Here is a 20,683-nt window from a genome sequence, read left to right as displayed (position 1 = left end):
TCCCAGTGCACTAAGGGATTTATAGAGCAAATCGAGAAAATTCATTATTGAACGAAGCGCATAGCGCCGAGTTCAATAATTATTTGCGCGATTTGCTCTGTAAATCCCTTAGTGCACTGGGATTGTTTCAATCACGATATTGTCAGTACCGCCAGAGAAAAAAGAAGATACAACACGCACATTTTGCTACGCGCATTTGAATAGGCATAACTGTGTGGTCAGGTCGTAGAAGATCTACTTTTGTGTGGGCTGTCTCAAGTGTGTCGTGCTTTCATCACACACAAACTTGTTTTAATTTCTGTTGGTAAATTCCAGTGTAGCGTTAAGCTAAACAGTGATGATCTTTCAGAGAGACCTCATTTGAACTCGGAGAAAGGACTGTGTTCTTAGTTATTTGCGATTCGAAACCTCAAGTCGAGCTTCGACGGATTGACTGTGCAGAGTGCGTGACTCCCCTTGAATTGGCTAACCCCCAAGCATATTTTCAAAATAAATGTGGCATATTTCTCGTGTGGTATCTTCACTCATCGGGGAGTCTGGTACTAAATATGAACGGTAAGAATGCTCTGAACCCTATACGTATTATATCCCCATCGTTTTTTCGTTCACATTTTCCCAACATGTTAGTTTGCTGAGCGGGGTTTATGTCGTCTGCTAGGCTAGGGAAATCGAACCACTGCGGCATTCCCAAAACAAAACTTGCTCGTCACGTTGCACTGAGTCTGCACGCATGGTAATAAGTCTTATATATGGTACGGACGTTCTAAACCCTACGTTTTCGATTCCGATTGTTCTTGCCTTGAAATAATAATTCGGAAACCATTCATTTACTGAACTGATGCAGTCGTATTTCAGTGTAATCTAGTCTGCTACGTATATATTCCAAATGCTGATCTAGCTGGTACGTTATCGGAATAACACTTGTGTTTTCTGTTAGCTGCTGGGAATTGTATATGTCGTATCCATTCTGTACAATTTGCGCATTATGTACAATGAGCAGCATATCTTGCACATTGTATACAATGAGCAACAAGTTTTGCTCATTGTATACAATGAGCAAAACTGTTGTCCATTGTATACAATGAGCAAGACCATAAAGTTGCACATTGTATACAATGTGCACCGAGTGAGCAAGATTGTTGAATGGCGTTCAAGCTACACTGATATATGAATCATAGTGAATGGTTGAATGGAATATGTGAGTAAAGTGTTCAAATAACGATGTTTGTTATGTTTAAGCATTGTTTTAATTCTCATTTCACTAAAACTATACAGTGCATTGGGAATTTAATTAGCTCTCAGTAGCTGACGTTGTTGTTTCTATCTCTTACTTTTAGCATGACATGACAATGTGAGCGTTATAATGAACGAATGTTATGTGTGTGTGCGTGTGTTGAAACAACATTAATTGTTGTATTTGTTTTTATTGTTCAATTAAAGGGGCAGTCAACAGGTTGCTGTCGTTTCATGTTTTCGGGCCAAAAAGAGATTGCTTACTCTTTACTCTTTACTCTAGGTAAATGTAACAAAAAATATATTTAAAAAAAAGAAAAGATTTTGAATATGTTTTTGAAAAAAAAATTGTTTTAGATTTTTTGTTCCATTCTTTTTCTTATCACATGCACGCCAGTTCAAAATGCCGAAAGCAAAAAAAACCTCATGCATATTGGTCAAATTTGAAGCGAGTTACGGCCGTTTTAAAATAAAAAAAATATGACGTCATTCTACTTCCACTACAACGTTAAATGTTATTTTCAGCCAAACTAACAGCGCTATCGATGTGCGGTTTCACTAAAGTGGTTCCTATGCATCAAAGAATTTTTTAAAACAAAGTTGTTTTCAGCTGTTTTCTGCCCCTTTAATTTACAATAATTAAATTCTTAATACACTGTTTAGTTTTAGCGAAATGAGAATTAAAACAATGCTTAAACATAACAAACATCGTTATTTGAACACTTTACCATTCACTATGATTCATATATCAGTGTAGCTTGAACGTCATTCAACAATCTTGCTCACTCGGTGCACATTGTATACAATGTGCAACTTTATGGTCTTGCTCATTGTATACAATGGGCAACAGTTTTGCTCATTGTATACAATGAGCAAATCTGGTTGCTCATTGTATACAATGAGCACGATATGCTGCTCATTTTACATAATGCGCAAATTGTACAGAATGGATACGACATATACATTGTATACATGTATATGCCCCCGATCCTCTAGAGGTGGTGGGATTGCTGTTGTTTTCAGGAAGTCGTTGGAACCTTTTGTTACTTTCAGAACATCCGTTCCTTATGAACACACCACCTTTGAAGTTGTAGAGATGGTGATTACATGCTCTGGCACTAGCACTTGTGTGATCTGTATATACCGCCCTCCCCCCAATGCAAAGAACAAGTTCACATTCCCCATGTTTCTCACAGAAGCTGAACATCACAACACTCACACCTCAAACATCGTCCTCATCGGCGACTTCAACATACAATTCGACCAGCCACAGAACACCGACACAAGACAGACGATGGACCTTCTTGACTGTCACGACCTTCAAACAGCATGTAGACGCTCCCACACGCAAAACACACATCATTGACTGGATTGTCACCCATGAGTCCACTGACCTGGTGTACGACATCCTGCTGAATGACTACCTCAGATCCGATCACTCTGCAGTTTTGTTCTCTCTTAAAATGGCCAAACCATCCAAACAGAAAAAGCGCGTAGTCCGCCGTAACCTCAAAGAAGTTAACACTGACACATTTCGCGCAGAAGCAGCCCGCCGACTGCTTGATCCTCCGGTATCCTCAGACCCTGTACGTCATTACGACTCCACTCTCAGCACACTTCTCGATGAACATGCGCCCGCAAAAACCAAACTCATCATAGATAGGCCTTCTGCACCCTGGATCACAGCTGAAGTTAAGTATGCAAAACAGTTGCGTCGCCGAGCAGAGAGGAAATCGCGAACCTCAAAGCTGGTAGACAGATTTACAACAAGCAAAAGGAACATGTTCAGACACTCATCGCAGACGCCAAACAATCGCACTACAGCACCAAAATCTGTGAAACAACCTCTGCCAAAACACTCTTCTCCACAATGAATGACCTTCTTGGCTGCTCTTCTGCTTCTCCCTTGCCCAACAACATCGACCCCTCCAAACTGTCTCAAGCTTTCTCTGATTACTTCCATAACAAGATCCAAACCATCCGTGACAAACTAGACAAAATCCCACACCAAAACTCTGAAACTCCTCCTGCATTTACAGGCACTCCCTTCACACACTTTCAGCCTCTCACTCTCACTGACCTGGAGAAAGTCCTCAAAGAAATTACCTTGAAAACCTGTGACCTTGACCCTCTTCCCACACAACTCTACTCTGACTGTCTTCCTGAACTCCTCCCTTCTATTCTCAAAATCATCAACACTTCTCTGCAAACTGGCACTGTCCCCAACTCCTTTAAGACTGCTATTGTCAAACCTCTACTGAAGAAACCATCGCTTGACCCAAACACCCTCAGCAACTACCGCCCTGTCTCAAACCTTTCCTTCATTTCCAAACTCCTTGAAAGAGTCGTCCTGAAACAACTCAACTCTCACCTTCTTTGCAACAATCTTCTCTCTCCGCTTCAATCTGCCTATCGTCCTCACCACTCCACCGAAACTGCCCTTCTCAAAATCACTAATGATCTCCTCCTTGCCACTGACCAAGCTGAAATCTCTGCCGTCGCTCTACTTGATCTATCAGCGGCCTTTGACACAGTCGACCACAACATCCTCCTTCAACACCTTCAGCACACCTTTGGTATCCATAGCACAGCTCTTTCTTGGTTCTCTTCTTATCTTACCGACCGCTACCAGACTGTTTCGATTGACAAACTGAACTCTGACCCCATCAGGCTTGAGTGCGGAGTCCCTCAGGGCTCAGTCCTTGGGCCTGTACTATTTACTCTCTACACTCAACCTCTTGACCACATCCTTGACCGACACAACGTTCTCCACCACTCTTTTGCCGACGACTCTCAACTTCACAACAGCTCTTCCCCTGACCAGTCTGAATCTCTTCTTTCCTCTATCTCTGACACTATCACTGACGTGCAGAATTGGATGACAGAAAACAAACTTCAGCTCAATAGCAACAAAACTGAAGCTATCCTAATAGGCACTACATCCAAACTCTCCAAAGCCACCTCCGACTCTCTTCAACTCTCTGACTCTTCTGTCCCTCTGTCTTCTGCTGTCAAAAACCTCGGAGTCACTCTAGACAACACCCTTTCCATGAAACAACACATCTCTTCTGTCTCTCGCACCTGCTACTTCCAACTCCGCCGCATCGCCACTATCCGCAAATACCTCACCACAGATGCTACCGCCAAACTGGTCACTTCCACCATTCTCTCACGTCTTGACTATTGTAACTCTCTCTTGGCGGGTCTTCCCTCTTCTTCTATCTCTCGTCTCCAACGCATTCAAAATAGCTCTGCCCGTCTTGTCCTACGAAAGAAAAAGAGAGATCATATCACCCCCCTCCTAAATCAGCTCCACTGGTTGCCCGTTCCTGCCCGTATCACCTACAAAATCAACACTCTCACCTACAAATGCCTCCATGGTCTCGCCCCTGCCTATCTCTCCGACTCTCTTTCTCTCTATGTCCCTTCACGAACACTCAGATCATCTGCCGACTCCCTCAAGCTCAACATCCCCCACACCAAACTCAAAACAGCAGGTCAACGCTCATTTTCTTTCCAAGCACCTAGCCAATGGAACACACTACCTCTCCCCCTCCGCCAACAACAGTCCCTCGAATCATTCAAATCTGCACTCAAGACATTCCTTTTTTTCCAAATAATCCATGCATTATACACTGCCCACCCCATCCCACCCTGAATAACTGTACATATTTTAATGTTTGATGGTGTGTGTGTGTGCTAGTGACTTTAAGTCTCCGTGTGTGTGAACGAGTGTATGTGCGCCTTGAGTCGCCTGTTGGTGAGATATGTGCGCGTTATAAATATTCGTATTATTATTATTATTATTACAGTGAAGTCCGGCTGTAGTGATAGACCCATATAGTGATACTCCGGCTGTAGTAATAGAATTTCTGGGTCCCGGTCCCAGTTGTTCATGTTCTTTGTTAACTTAGTCCGGTTGTAGTGATATTTTTCAGTCCGGATATAGTGATAGTCCCGCTTGTAGTGATACTATTTTCAAGTCCCGGGGAAGCTAAATTCCGGCTGTAGTGATAATGTTCGAGAGTAATCTCCCTTTACCAAAATGGCGAGCAAAAGCCAGCCACGCACTGTGCTTACCCTGAAGCGGAAAATTGATCTCTTCAAAGACATTGAAAGAAAACAAGTCTTAATTAGGAGCCGGATAAAATAGGTTTACTTTTAAACAAGTTATCATTTTGCAAAATGAAATCACACAAAGTGTGTTCCAAAGATGCATGACTCGACTTATTTTCTGATTTTTCTAGTTGTATGTGGATGGCAATGTCTACGCTAATGTGACACTCCACCTCAACATCAACACCATCACCCACATCGAAATAAGAGATGTCCGCATGTCCTTCATGGATCTGTGGTGTGGCTAGAGGAGCACCAGTCAAGTCACGCTTGAGTCCACAAAGAAGGAAGTCTCTGCTCAATTCTTTGTTCCCCGGAGACCCATTAACGGTACCCTCCTTCTCGCCCACACAGTCACACTAACCGCAACTGATCTGTTTCAACGCGGGAAGCAGGTCCTAAAAATGTTTTAAAGATATACTTAAGAGGTGTGTAGATCACCTTGCCCAAATTTGTTTACATTAGCCAAACAAAGAAGTAAAATCCATTACAATATCTTCATTTATATTCATACATTCAAACAAAACTAGTTCTTCGAAAAGTGAACTGTTATACAACTGAGCTGAACACAACTGCTGTTCAATAGGTGTTTTGAATGATTACACGAATTTCTGATGGCTTGCAATTGAAGAACAGAAATGAAATTGTTTGCTCTGGTACTTACAAAACCTTTGTTACTTTTATAACAACTCTTTATTTATATTTGTTAATGTTTGGGAAGGCGCTATATCGTGCCCTTTTAATCAATCAAACAATAGGATTATATAACACACTTGGTATTTGTATGTATGACTGAAATATTGTTCTGTGGCACAACATATTAACACTTACTTTTGGCGCGAAGCCTTACATTACATAAATGGACAAAAATGAATAGTGTGTTAAACATTGCTGCTGTGTCAGCAGGTGACAAAATTTGCGACATCCATATGATCATGTTCCCATGCTGTTTTCACACACACACACACACACAAACACACACACACACACGCACGCACGCACGCACGCACGCACGCACGCACGCACGCACGCAAGCACGCACGCACACACACACACACACACACACACACACTATTAAGGTATGGTAACTAGCAACAAATAATAACGTAACTATTAACAAATAATAACACTAATTCACAATATAATTAATTAACATTAACATTAATTAACATTAACATTAATAACATAATACTTATTTTTGTGTGTTGTTGCTGCTGTCGTAACACCTGTTCCTTGTCCCGGTATGCTCTCACAACGCCCCGTTTCTGCATTCACTGCTCCTTCCACATCTGAATTCCTGTATTAACAAATACAACACTGCCGACATAATCCCAAAACAATTTCAATTTTTTACATTTCCATTTTTTTTCTCTCTCAATACAATCATAATCTTTACATGATATACTGCATACATTATTATCTTTTATTTTCATTTTACACAATAAAATGTTGGTGGGATATATATTGTGTAAAAAGTTTTCTATAGAAGCAGTTTTAACCTTTCTTCGTCTGTACTTTTACTAGCAAGTACCCAATATTTATCATCAATACAAATACTATATTTGTGAATCTAACATTTTACAGAACAAGGTTCGCTGGCTTTGGCACGTGTCAATATCGTGGGAAACATTTTCGGTGTAGGGTGTATAAATAAATTTTGACAGCGTGTCGCGCAGTCGCCCGCATCGTCGCTGGCTATGCTCTCTCATTGCACGCGCGCGCGAAGTGCCGTGCGCAAAGCAGTGTACCAGAAGTCTATTATACTAGAAGTATTTAACTACTATTACCAGCAGTCAACACGCGGTGATACATATGTTCTTTGACCTTTTCTTGGGGATATCCCGTACTAAAAATAGAATACGGGATTGTGGGAAAGCTGTTCAAGGGCACTCACGCGCTATATTCGATTTTCAATACACGACTCAAAACCTTTGGGATAAGTAAAAGGAATAAAATACAAGAATATAGAGTTCAGATAAGAAGAAAAAAAAGTAGAAAAATCATGTTTTACAAAAGTCTTTGAGGACTCGAACTCGAGACCGCCGGCTTTGGAGGCAAACGTCTTAACACTCCGCCACAAGGCTAACAAAATAGAGGCGTGAAAACTGCCAACATAACTGGCCCGTGCCCAGGTTTTCGAAGTCGAGCATTTGTTGACTCGTCGTTTTCCCCGTTCGTATTTGTGTTTTGTACGTTTTCTTGATATCATCATTACATGTAGTCGCGGTGTTGCCCATAGGGCAATCAATTTTCACCAAAGCCGATGTTACTAAAAAAAATAAAAAATGAATGGGTAATTCTGGAAGCACTCAATACTTATGCAACTTTAATTTTTTTTAATTTCCATACATTTCATAATCCAAAATGTTTGGAATGAAGCAAATGAACAAAATACAAGAATTACGAGTTCCGACGCTGACGTCTTTGCATGAAAGGATTTCCCTACCCAAAATCCTCTATTCTCGATGACATACTAAGGAGTTAGTCCGGGAGAACGAAGATCTATGGACGGTTTATTATATAAAGGGAAGCAAGCAATTAAAAACGGGCGCCGATAGAGCCAATGAACAGTGATGAGGACTTGTAGTATTTCATCCACTTGTGATTGTACTCAAATAGCCTTGTGGCGCTATAGCCAGTGGTTGTGCAGATCTGCTCAAACAGTACAACATCACCGTCAACCCAAAAATCGTGCACAAAATTTACACCCGAACTAGTCCAATTCTGAAATACAATACCTTCTTTTTAAACACAATATCTTCATTATCCCACAAACATTGGTCCAAAAAATGTTTATTTTGAACTAAAAATAAATGTTAATTCTCAATCGATTTAATCAACACCTGTTTGGAAAATGTCGATTTTACTCTGGAAAGACCAATAAACTGTTTCAGTGTCGCAGTTGTCTTAAAACAACACAAGCGGCTCCCGAGTGTGAGTGACTGGAAATAATTATTTGGTATCAATTTCCAGTTTTTTAAAAGTTGGTTGTTGTAACCTGACCGACAGAGCAGGAAGGATGTCTGCATAACATGCATATTTATCATGTTTATATTATACCGCCCATTGCCGCCCACAGCACCGTTCTTTATTTAAAAAAATGGTTTTGTGTTTGAATACTTCCTTTTCTACAAACATTTTTGAAGAGGATAGTATTCAACCTGTCAAGCACTTTTGTTGGTGCAGACAGTGCTTGCAACACATACAAACTGCAATATCAAAAACATTTTAATTATGCATAATTTATCGCTGATTCGTAAATTTCTCCTGGACCATATTCCAACTATTCTTTCAATTTTATCAAACCGTTCTGGCCAATAGACTTCTATTTATGATGCAGAAATATCCAAATACTATACCCAAAATGTTCGACTGTTTTGTCCATTTTATATTACAATATTGTTCTGGGTTGTTCTTCATGGATCCCAACCACATTGCTTCAGTTTTAGTTTTATTTAAATTAAATTTGAAATTTATGAACACTTTTTAACTATCATTAATACTTGTTCGTTCTAGGTCGTGTTTGTCTTTCAGAAACAGTTTTACGCCGTCTGCATACATTGCCAATTTTAACACATATTCCAAATTGGTCTCTGAATTAAATGATGGACATTTCAAACCTTTTATAATAGGGTAATGGTTAGGAGTTCAAGGCCGAATACAAAGGCCATCGGCGAGAAATTACAACCCTGACGAATCCCGGTCAACACGTCAAATTGTTCCGAAATCCATCCCATATAATTACTACAACTTGTGATGTTATTTGTTAAAACGTTCACGGAACTAAAACAATATTACCCAAACCAAACTTGTTAAATGCCCAAAGCATTTATTCTTTAATGCCTGGTTTGTTTTTCTTATTCAAAAAGTCGGTTACCCTAATCGAATAATATCACTCGATTTTCTCCCTTTAATAAAACCAACTTGATCTTCTGACACAATATCAGCGATGACGGGTGCCAGACGAAGTGCCAAACATTTCGCAAAAACTTTATAATCCGCATTCATAAGAGAAATTGGCCTCCAATTAGTTAGGCTGTCCCGCGGTAAATCTTTTCCTCTATGAAGTAAGGAAATAACTGCTCTTTTTTGTGTTGATGACATCTCACCGGTTTGAAAAGAATTAAGTTTGCAGTTTAATACCATAGTCTTTAATTTCGGCAAACATTTTTTAAGAAAATTGGCCGTGAGGCCTTCTAATCCTAGAGATGATCCTTTCCTTCAAGACTGTTATGCTCTGCCAATTTCTTAAATGGTAAATTCACGGTTCATATCAATTTTCTGTTCCTGTTTTAACTGTGGAATATTTAATCCAGCCACTTCGCGTTCGGCTTTCATTTCGTCGAAATCAATATTTTTTCCAAATACATGTCGATAACATTTTGTTTGTTATTCCATTATTTCTTCTTGTGATGTTATTATATTCCCGGTGTCGTCCCTTAATCTGTCCATTATTTTTGCATTTGCTCTTACTTTTTCAAGGGTTAAAAAATAACAAGTATTTTTCTCACCTTTTTCAATACATTTTTCGCACGATCTCACTTGCGCACTTTTTGCTTCTTGAATATTAACTATTTTAAGTTCGTTAAATGTTCTCGTCGTGTTAACAAATCTTGATTATCTATATCAGTGGACAATCTTTGCAACTTTTGTTATGCAATTGTTTACATTATCAACTTTGTTAATAAATAATGTATCTTATCTTATCTCAATCTTTTTAAACTTATTTCATTTCAGGTAGCTGGTGCACGTGTGGTTTTATTCTTACATTATAATTATACGATATGTTGGGGCATAAGTTCAGTTTCAAATAAAAAAACTTTATGTGAATGACTCCAGTTAAACATCTCCATATTCTCCTTTTACACAAAGTTTGTTGTTCTTTTAAAAAGAGTAAATGAGAATCTAACAACAAGTTGCGTGAAGCATCATGAAACATTCATTAGCCTAAAGTGTCGTTCAAAGACTTGGACTGTGGAGTCAACCAGTCAGTGTAATAAGTGAATGAATGAAAAAAACACATCAACAACTTTTCACCAAATGTCTAGTCTACACCAACAATATTTAAATCAGTTATGAATAAACTTTTTGAATTAAAATTGCTTTGTTCGACTGATGATGTTTTTTCACTGTGAAGAATTGCAAAGCTCTTAACTTCATATTTGTTAAAAAAATTTCACTTGAAATGAGCTTAGCTGAGCGACGAGAGAGGGAATCTAATTTCTGTAAATGAACATCACTACAATCCCAGATATTTGAAAAATAAATTAAAATGTGAGGCATTATTATGAAGATAATAAAACGTTTCGATAGTTTAAATTGTCTATTAGCGAATTACTTTAATTTTGAAAATAAAACCACATTCCTGGACTAACTTTAAATGACAAGTTCATTAACAAATTTTTAGGTACCAAGCTAAAATGAAAAGCCATAGACCGGACAATTCGGAGGAAATAGGCCTGAGAATGCTGCCTCAACTTTAGATAAAATGCAATAATGACGTCATCAAATCAAGCTATCTAAAAGTTAGTAAGGGGACACAAGTTAATGCATGTTTTTAACACAACAAAACACTACGTTTTCGGATACAGAAAGTAATAACAAAAATAGCAATATTATTTTTGTGATTCAAATCTCATTTTTTGACTCACATGCGAAGCAAAAGTGAGTCTATGTACTCACCCGAGTCGTCCGTCCGTCCGTCCGTCCGTCCGTCCGGAAAACTTTAACGTTGGATATTTCTTGGACACTATTCAGTCTATCAGTACCAAATTTGGCAAGATGGTGTATGATGACAAGGCCCCAAAAAACATACATAGCATCTTGACCTTGCTTAAAGGTCAAGGTCGCAGGGGCCATAAATGTTGTCTAAAAAACAGCTATTTTTCACATTTTTCCCATTTTCTCTGAAGTTTTTGAGATTTAATACCTCACCTATATATGATATATAGGGCAAAGTAAGCCCCATCTTTTGATACCAGTTTGGTTTACCTTGCTTCAAGGTCAAGGTCACAGGAGCTCTTCAAAGTTGGATTGTATACATATTTTGAAGTGACCTTGACCCTGAACTATGGAAGATAACTGTTTCAAACTTAAAAACTATGTGGGGCACATGTTATGCTTTTATCATGAGACACATTTGGTCACATATGATCAAGGCCAAGGTCACTTTGACCCTTATGAAATGTGACCAAAATAAGGTAGTGAACCACTAAAAGTGACCATATCTCATGGTAGAAAGAGCCAATAAGCACCATTGTACTTCCTATGTCTTGAATTAACAGCTTTGTGTTGCATGACCTTGGATGACCTTGACCTTGGGTGGGTCAAGGTCACATGTATTTTGGCAGGAAAAATGTGTAAAACAGTTCTTAGTGTATGATGTCATTGCTAGGTTTAGCTGAAGGTCAAGGTCATGTAAAGGTCAAGCATGTGAGTCGTATGGGCTTTGCCCTTCTTGTTTTTAAAAGGGAAACGATGTGCAAACCAGTTTTTGTGTGACCAAACAGATATTTATTCCGATTGTCCGGACCCGGCGAAGAAAAGACTACCTGGTATAGAATTTCAAAGAAACAACTTGCAAAATGTTGTCGCCACAGTGCCATCTCAACATGCTTTGAAACGTTAAAATAACGTCATCAAATAATGCTATCGAAAACGGAGAAAAACTGCACAGCGAATGCATAAATTTCCATAACAATCCGTTCGGTATTTTTGTTGTTGTTGAAGAAATGTTTTTAACAAACACATACATCTCGCGACAAAGGTCCCCCCCCTGCTCTCGTTAATGTATTCAGTCAAACAAAATTCACTCTAGCATGACGAAAACAAACAAAGCAGTAAAGCGCAAGATTACAAACAAGTAGTCTGTCGGCCAGTGACCACTTGGGTCAACCCGACGGGGTTGGGGTTGCTACCACCCTTTTTTGACAGATTTTAACGATAGAATTCTAAATCTAGAGTCTTGGGGCTTTTCGTTATACCGCTTTTGAGAAAAACGTGGTTTATCCTATATACGTGAGAGAGACAACCGTGAGATAATAATCGTTCAAATCACACGTGTGTATATCATGTAAATGAGGTCATGTCAAGCAAGTCTGGCAGGGACCTGTGTTTCCACAGCTTATGATGCCAAAGTCACCGAGACAAACGTCATTATAGAAACATAAATTGCGCTCGCTAATTAACCTCGATGAATCTTTAGAACTAACACGTCACGCCACACTTTCAGAGTGACGTTTCTTTGCTTTGACGTAATAGATTGCACGAGGCTTTAGAAGAGATCGAGGTTCCAAAACAAGCGTCTTCAATTTAGCTGCCTCGACGGCAAGGTCTTTTATGAGTAAAATACACGTAAGTAATGTATGTAGGATAAACAGAATACTACATGGCTTGCTGTGCATGTGTCGTACCAGATTTACACTCGTTGCTTTTTCAAATAGTTTAAATTCACATTGATCATAAGGGTTGAAGAGAATAATAGTCTGCATAAGTTATGTAACGTTTTGATACATGTATATATTTTTATAGTTTGTTTTTGAAGAGAAATTGGGAATTCTCTGTGGAATGAAGGGACTATGTTTTAGGCGTATTAACTTGATAAGTAATTTGTTCCTGATAACCTCGTTTGTGGCGCGAATATCTTTCTTTGTTTTCCTGACTCTGAAACCGTAAAGACGTTGTTGCTAATTTTGTTCCCAGAGATTGGTGATTTTGTAACTTGTGTTCTGCACAAGAAGGTACGTTTACATTTTATTTGTGATTTTATAGATGTTTTGTTGTTAGTTTATAAGTATCTATTTTGTATGCATTCTTAGTTTTATAATTGCGAAATATGGAATTTTGTGTTTGTGTGTGTGTGTGCCGTGTGAGTGTGTCAGTGTGTGTGTGTGTCAGTGTGTGTGTGTGTGTGTGTGTGTGTCAGTGTGTGTGTGTGTGTGTCTGTGTGTGTCAGTGTGTGTGTGTGTGTGCCGTGTGTGTGTGTGTGTGTGTGTGTGTGTGTGAGAGAGAGAGAGAGATTGAGCAACTGTGACAGACAAAGAGGCAGAGAGAGCTAAAGAGAGAACGAACTTTATTACTCAAGGATGGAGATCTTAGGCTCACGCCTAGTCTTACAATCTGTCCCTGCTAAACTAAGACATAAAAATAAAGACAATAAAAGGACAATTGTCAATCGCAATCATACAGTATTACTAATTACAACATTACCTATACGACTACATAATGCATAATAGAACATTGAAATGTACATGTATGTCAATATAATACAAAGGAAAAGAAAATTCGACTCGCACACACACGCGCGCAATCACGTTCGCACTCAATACAACACACACACTCACACACACACATATACATACACACACACTCACACACACACACACACACATACATACACACACACTCACACATATGCGCACACACGCACGCACGCACACACACACACATACACACACACACACACACACACAACAACAACTTCATCATCATCATCATCATCATCATCATCGTCGACATCATTATCATCATCAACAAAATATATAGAGGTTAGTGATAGCAATGCATTCTTGCTAGAAACAGCTTCAGAATGTAACTGTTCGTGACAACAGATATTTGCGAAGCTGCGATTTGAAGTGTTTAATCGTGCTTGACCCCTTTATCTCACATGGTAGCGAATTCCAAATTGTTGAGCCCGAAAACGCAAAACTGGTTTTATATAAATCAATACGGGGTAGCGGGGAAATTAATTTTTTTTTTTAGCCATATCTGTCTGTTGCTTTCTGAAATAATGATCGCATGTACTGTGGGGTCTCGTTTATTTGTACCTTAAACCTTAAAAGAGCCTTATTAAATAATAACTGATCTTTAAGTGATAAAAAAATTAAGACTGCTAAGCTTTTGATCTGTTGATGTTTGCGGACCCGGCATGATAAGTTTAGCTGCGCGACGGTGAAGAGAATTTACTTTTTTTAAGTGAACATCGCTACAACCATCCCAAAGTGTAAGATGCATAATTCAGATGAGGTAAAATATGACCAAAATAAAACAACTTGAGTGCTGAGGTATCAGTGAAATGCTTTAATTTGGAGAGAAGGAACAAGTTTTTAGATAAGGTTTTGGTAACACGGTTGAGGTGGGACTGCCACTTTAATTCAGCGTCTATTGTGACCCCGAGAACACGATGGCTGGTTACTTGCTCAATGGGTGACTCATTTAAACTGAGATGAAGATTCAGAGGAGCGAGTTGGTGTTTCTGTCGTGTTGTGATCACCATGCATTTAGTTTCGCCTGGGTGTATAATCATTGAGTTTTCTTTACACCAATCAAATATGTTGTTCAAACTCGTTTGAAGAGAGGTTTCAATAGATTGTAAACTTTTACCGGACGTGTAAAGAGACGAGTCGTCTGCGAAAAGGTCATTAATAACCGTCTTGTCTGATATATAGAGTGGTAGATCGTTAATGTAAATGCAAAATAAAAGTGGGCCCAAAACTGATCCTTGTGGGACGCCGTGCATGAGCCGTCCTATCGAAGAACGATTACCACTAAGGGAGACAAACTGCGTTCTGTTCGCTAAATAAGAACGAAAAAAAGGTAAGTAGGATGCGTCGCCTAAATAACAAGATAATTTCTTCAACAGAATTGTGTGATCAACAATATCAAACGCTTTCTTAAAATATAGGAAGACGGCGCCGACTGTTTCCGAATGGTTAATGGCAGAGAGCCATGTATCGCATAGTTTAACGAGAGCTGTGTGACACGAATGTTTAGGGCGAAATCCTGATTGAGATGGAGCGAAAAGACCACGGCTTTCCATGTGCAGAAGCAAGCACTTTTGTACATGTTTTTCTAATGGTTTTGATAGAACAGACAATAGCGAAATTGGCCTAAAATTGTTTATGTCGGTTGAGTCTTTTGTTTTGGGAAGTGGAATTACTTTTGCGGTTTTAAATATTTCTGGAAACACATTTCTGTAAACTTGTAGGGGTAGTTATTTTTCGATAATTACCCAGCAACCAAACAAATAACGACCCAGCAACAGCCTGAATCCTCGATAGTGCAATGGGTTGAGAAGTTGTTCTGTTTCGGTACTACTTTTTGCGACTGAAAAGTTCCGAACGCTCTAACGTACGAAGTATACATCTCTGGAGCAAACAATACAAACATACCGCATTTAAATTAACAACTACAGGCCTGAACACATGAATCTTCATATAAAATCCATGAGTTCGGTTGTTTTCTGAATCTAGATTTGCCGTGCTCAAACGTTCATCACAAGCAATTTCCCGCAAGGCAAGTAACTCATACTTTGTCTAGCGACAAGAGTAGTTCCCCTTCTTTTCACTCAGTTTCTTCGACAACAGACTGCAATCCGACGGTCAGTTTTCAACAATATTTCATTTAATAAACAGATCACACGCAACCAAATGCACACATCTCATCAATTTAAACAACATAAAGCGGTTTCATACACTATTTTCCCCAGAAAACTGAACTTCATACAGTTTTTAACGTTGGAACACGGGTGCAAAAGTTCGCCTGCTAGTCCCATTTGACGAAAGAACATTATCTTAAGCGATACCAAAACATATACAGAACACACAATATCTGCCTTTGCCGCCACAGCAGAATAACAGCATATCTGTGTACTTGATTTTAGTCCAAAATAGGAAAACTGACAAGAAGTGTTAACAGAATGGAATGATTTGCACGGAACTATACAACCGCGCATTAATCGATCGCCTGCGCAGGTTGACTGGTTGAGTGAATAGGATTCGATCAAACTTTCGCAAAAAAACCTCCTCTTTTCTTTGAATAACTGAAGAAAGGAGGAATAAAGAGGTTACACACCTCGTCTCAGTGATTATAAAAAATAATGGTCTCAGTTCGCGGTCATGAAAAAGCTCGCTAAAGCTCGCATTTTTCATGATCCGCTAACTTCGACCATTATTTTTAATAATCACTGAGACTCGGCGTGTAACCCCACTAACACGGAAGGAGATTTAGAGTGTTTTATCTCCGTCCAGATGCACTCCACATTCTCTGACTCTAAATCAGTTCTCCTTCTTGTGATTTTCACAATACTGTCATGGATGTAAAGCACAAGTCTAGTATGACTAGACTGGTTGCTGTCGCGTCTTAAAATTGTATAGTTAGTAATGTCAATAGAGGTGTCGTCGATCCTGGAGTCAAGCCGAGTTTCGCTAAGTCCAAACAAATGAATTGGCTTGTTTGGTCGGTTTAACATTAAGCACACATCTGGAACTTTGTTAAACAAATGATAAACGTTAAGGTGTCCTATACGAAGGCCAGATGTAGAATCACCCAACGGCATAATTAGGTCACAATGTAGGTCAGATCAGAGAAAAGTATTTTCCTTTTGTCACAGTAAAACCGGACAAGAAAAAGGAAAAGCAAATGTCAGCACTTTAAATTGTCCGTGATGAAAACCGCAACAGAGAGTTTAAAAAAAAAACCCAAAAAGACTCAGTGTAATTCCAGCACACAAGAATACTTTTGCAGAACAGGTACCACGGGTAGCAAAAGTAGAGAATAAAATTTATCAGAGAACTCAGCAGTATTTCTTTTCCAGATCACACCTTACGTGAGTGTTATCAGAAAAGGGCCCTTTTGGGCTTCTACTCGGCACACAGAGACACTTCACGAACCAGCATCCACCCTACGCTACACACCTTCAAGAGAGAGAGAGAGAGAGAGAGAGAGAGAGGGTGGGGGTGGGGTGGGTGGTAGTGGGAAGTATAATGTCCAGACCGTAAATATTTTCCTTGGCAACGACCGAGTCCGCAGCTACGTATACAACACTAAATGCTTATTAGCGTTAATGGTAGAGATATCTTCATACACGATGACATATAACAATATCTTGCAAAAGAAAGTTTGCTGAAGGTCAGTGTCAAAACGTATATATCAGTTGACGACAGTCCGCAGAACAATTAATTAAGCATCGATCATACCAATGTACCTGTAGCCTGAGAAAATCTGGTTAGTGCATATCACACGTAAGTTTGGTGACACATCGAACAGAAATCATGTTAAATATCATGTTATTAGATGGAAAAAAATCTTCACAGATGCCTTTGGATTTATGTTACTGATTTTTTATATTTAGTCAAGTTTTGACTAAATATTTTAACATCGAGGGGGAATCGAAACGAGGGTCGTGGTGTATGTGCGTGTGTATGTGTGTGTGTGTGTCTGTGTGTCTGTGTGTGTGTGTGTGTGTGTGTGTAGAGCGATTCAGACTAAACTACTGGACCGATCTTTATAAAATTTGACATGAGAGTTCCTGGGTATGAAATCCCCGAACGTTTTTTTCATTTTTTTGATAAATGTCTTTGATGACGTCATATCCGGATTTTCGTGAAAGTTGAGGCGGCACTGTCACTCCCTCATTTTTCAACCAAATTGGTTGAAATTTTGGTCAAGTAATCTTCGACGAAGCCCGGACTTCGGTATTGCATTTCAGCTTGGTGGCTTAAAAATTAATTAATGACTTTGGTCATTAAAAATCTGAAAATTGTAAAAAAAAATAAAAATTTATAAAACGATCCAAATTTACGTTTATCTTATTCTCCATCATTTGCTGATTCCAAAAACATATAAATATGTTATATTCGGATTAAAAACAAGCTCTGAAAATTAAATATATAAAAATTATTATCAAAATTAAATTGTCCAAATCAATTTAAAAACACTTTCATCTTATTCCCTGTCGGTTCCTGATTCCAAAAACATATAGATATGATATGTTTGAATTAAAAACACGCTCAGAAAGTTAAAACGAAGAGAGGTACAGAAAAGCGTGCTATCCTTCTTAGCGCAACTACTACCCCGCTCTTCTTGTCAATTTCACTGCCTTTGCCATGAGCGGTAGACTGACGATGCTACGAGTATACGGTCTTGCTGAAAAATGGCATTGCGTACAGTTTCATTCTGTGAGTTCGACAGCTACTTGACTAAATATTGTATTTTCGCCTTACGCGACTTGTTATTTGTTTACATTACTGATAATCTGGGGGGGGGGGGGGGGGGGAGGAATGAGACAAGTTTACCTAGCAAAAAGAAATTGTATGAACGTTGGGTTATGTTGAGTAAAACTGTTCACGGGTGTGTTTTTTGTTGTTTTGAGAAGAGAACTAACTAAACAAACAACAAGTCGCGTAAGGCGAAAATACAATATTTAGTCAAGTAGCTGCCATTTTTCAGCAAGACCGTATACTCGTAGCATCGTCAGTCCACCGCTCATGGCAAAGGCAGTGAAATTGACAAGAAGAGCGGGGTAGTAGTTGCGCTAAGAAGGATAGCACGCTTTTCTGTACCTCTCTTTGTTTTAACTTTCTGAGCGTGTTTTTAATCCAAACATATCATATCTATATGTTTTTGGAATCAGGAACCGACAAGGAATAAGATGAAAGTGTTTTTAAATTGATTTGAAACATTTAATTTTGATAATAATTTTTATATATTTAATTTTCAGAGCTTGTTTTTAATCCGAATATAACATATTTATATGTTTTTGGAATCAGCAAATGATGGAGAATAAGATAAACGTAAATTTGGATCGTTTTATAAATTTTTATTTTTTTTTTTACAATTTTCCGATTTTTAATGACCAAAGTCATTAATTAATTTTTAAGCCACCAAGCTGAAATGCAATACCGAACCCCGGGCTTCGTCGAAGAATACTTGACCAAAATTTGAACCAATTTGGTTGAAAAATGAGGGCGTGACAGTGCCGCCTCAACTTTCACGAAAAGCCGGATATGACGTCATCAAAGACATTTATCAAAAAAATGAAAAAAACGTTCGGGGATTTCATACCCAGGAACTCTCATGTCAAATTTCATAAAGATCGGTCCAGTAGTTTAGTCTGAATCGCTCTACACACACACACGCACACACACACACACGCACACACGCACGCACACACGCACATACACCACGACCCTCGTTTCGATTCCCCCTCGATGTTAAAATATTTAGTCAAAACTTGACTAAATATAAAAACAAAAACAGCAAATAACTTGACAAACCAAAAAAATTTGGAACGCTTCACGAATTTGCGTGTCATCCTTGCGCCAGGGGCCATGCTAATCTTCTCTGTATCGTTCCAATTTTAGTATATGTACTGTAGTGAACAGTACACTAACACGCAGGTCTGATGTTGCTATATACCCACACGATAATATCCGCTAGAGTTCACAGGTGTGAGTAGCGTACTGACTCAGTTCGGACTAAGCCTATAGACACACCACTGTGCCTCGTTTCATTTCCCTGCCATGTTTGGTGAGCCACTGTCGAACTGTACCTATGTTTTTAGTTAAAAAACAAAAAAAGCATCTCCCAACAAAGAGTGGTTTATTTTACTTATCGGAAAGAGATCTTTCCAGTGTCTTAGTTTTGTCGGAAAGGGAACTAACAGAACGCACATGCTGCGAAACACAAGGGAAGCAACTCTTGAGAAATCCTTCGCGCTGCTTTGCAGTTGCGTCCCTGGTTCAGTACGGTCGGATGAAGAAAGAACATGCTAAACACAAGGAAAGCAACTTTGTATATATCAAGAGAAACCCTTCGCGTCGCTTTGCAGTTGTGTCCCTGTACCTGGTTCAGTGGTAACAAAATAGATGCATAGAAAAATTAAATGTTTAAATTATAAAAAAAAAGCAGAGAAAGCTCCTGATCTCTGCTTATTTTTTTACATTTAGTCAAGTTTTGACTAAATGTTTTAACATAGAGGGGGGAATCGAGACGAGGGTCGTGTTGCATTGTGTGTGTGTGTGTGTGTGTGTGTGTGTGTGTGTGTGTGTGTGTGTGTGTGTGTGTGTGTGTGTGTGTGTGTGTGTGTGTGTGTGTGTGTGTGTGTGTGTGTGTGTGTGTGTAGAGCGATTCAGACTAAACTACTGGGCCGATCTTTATGAAATTTGACATGAGAGTTCCTGGGTATGATATCCCCGGACGTTTTTTTCTTTTTTTCGATAAATACCTTTGATGGCGTCATATCCGGCTTTTTGTCACACCCTCATTTTTCAATTAAATTGATTGAAATTTTGGCAAAGGAATCTTCGACGAAGGCCGGGGTTTGGTATTGCATTTCAGCTTGGTGGCTTAAAAACTAATGAGTGAGTTTGGTCATTAAAAATCGGAAACTTGTAATTAAAATTATTTTTTTATTAAACGATCCAAAAACAATTTCATCTTATTCTTCGTCATTTTCTGATTCCAAAAACATATACATATGTTATATTTGGATTAAAAACAATCTCTGACAATTAAAAATATAAAAACTATGATCAAAATTAAATTTCCGAAATCG

General features: G+C 38.8%; 1 non-coding gene across 1 annotated transcript; it reads right to left on the bottom strand.

Moving 5' to 3' along the window:
• Positions 1-19,406: 19,406 nt before the first annotated feature.
• On the bottom strand, positions 19,407-19,514 carry LOC138965747 (U6 spliceosomal RNA). The gene has a single exon (XR_011455516.1). It is a non-coding gene; the product is annotated as a U6 spliceosomal RNA (small nuclear RNA).
• Between the last annotated feature and the right edge of the window lie 1,169 nt (positions 19,515-20,683).

This window comes from Littorina saxatilis, linkage group LG4 (assembly GCF_037325665.1).
Source record: "Littorina saxatilis isolate snail1 linkage group LG4, US_GU_Lsax_2.0, whole genome shotgun sequence".
Classification (NCBI taxonomy): Eukaryota; Metazoa; Mollusca; class Gastropoda; order Littorinimorpha; family Littorinidae; genus Littorina; species Littorina saxatilis.
Note: the sequence above shows the minus strand (reverse complement) of the source record. Positions and strands in the feature narration are given on the sequence as shown.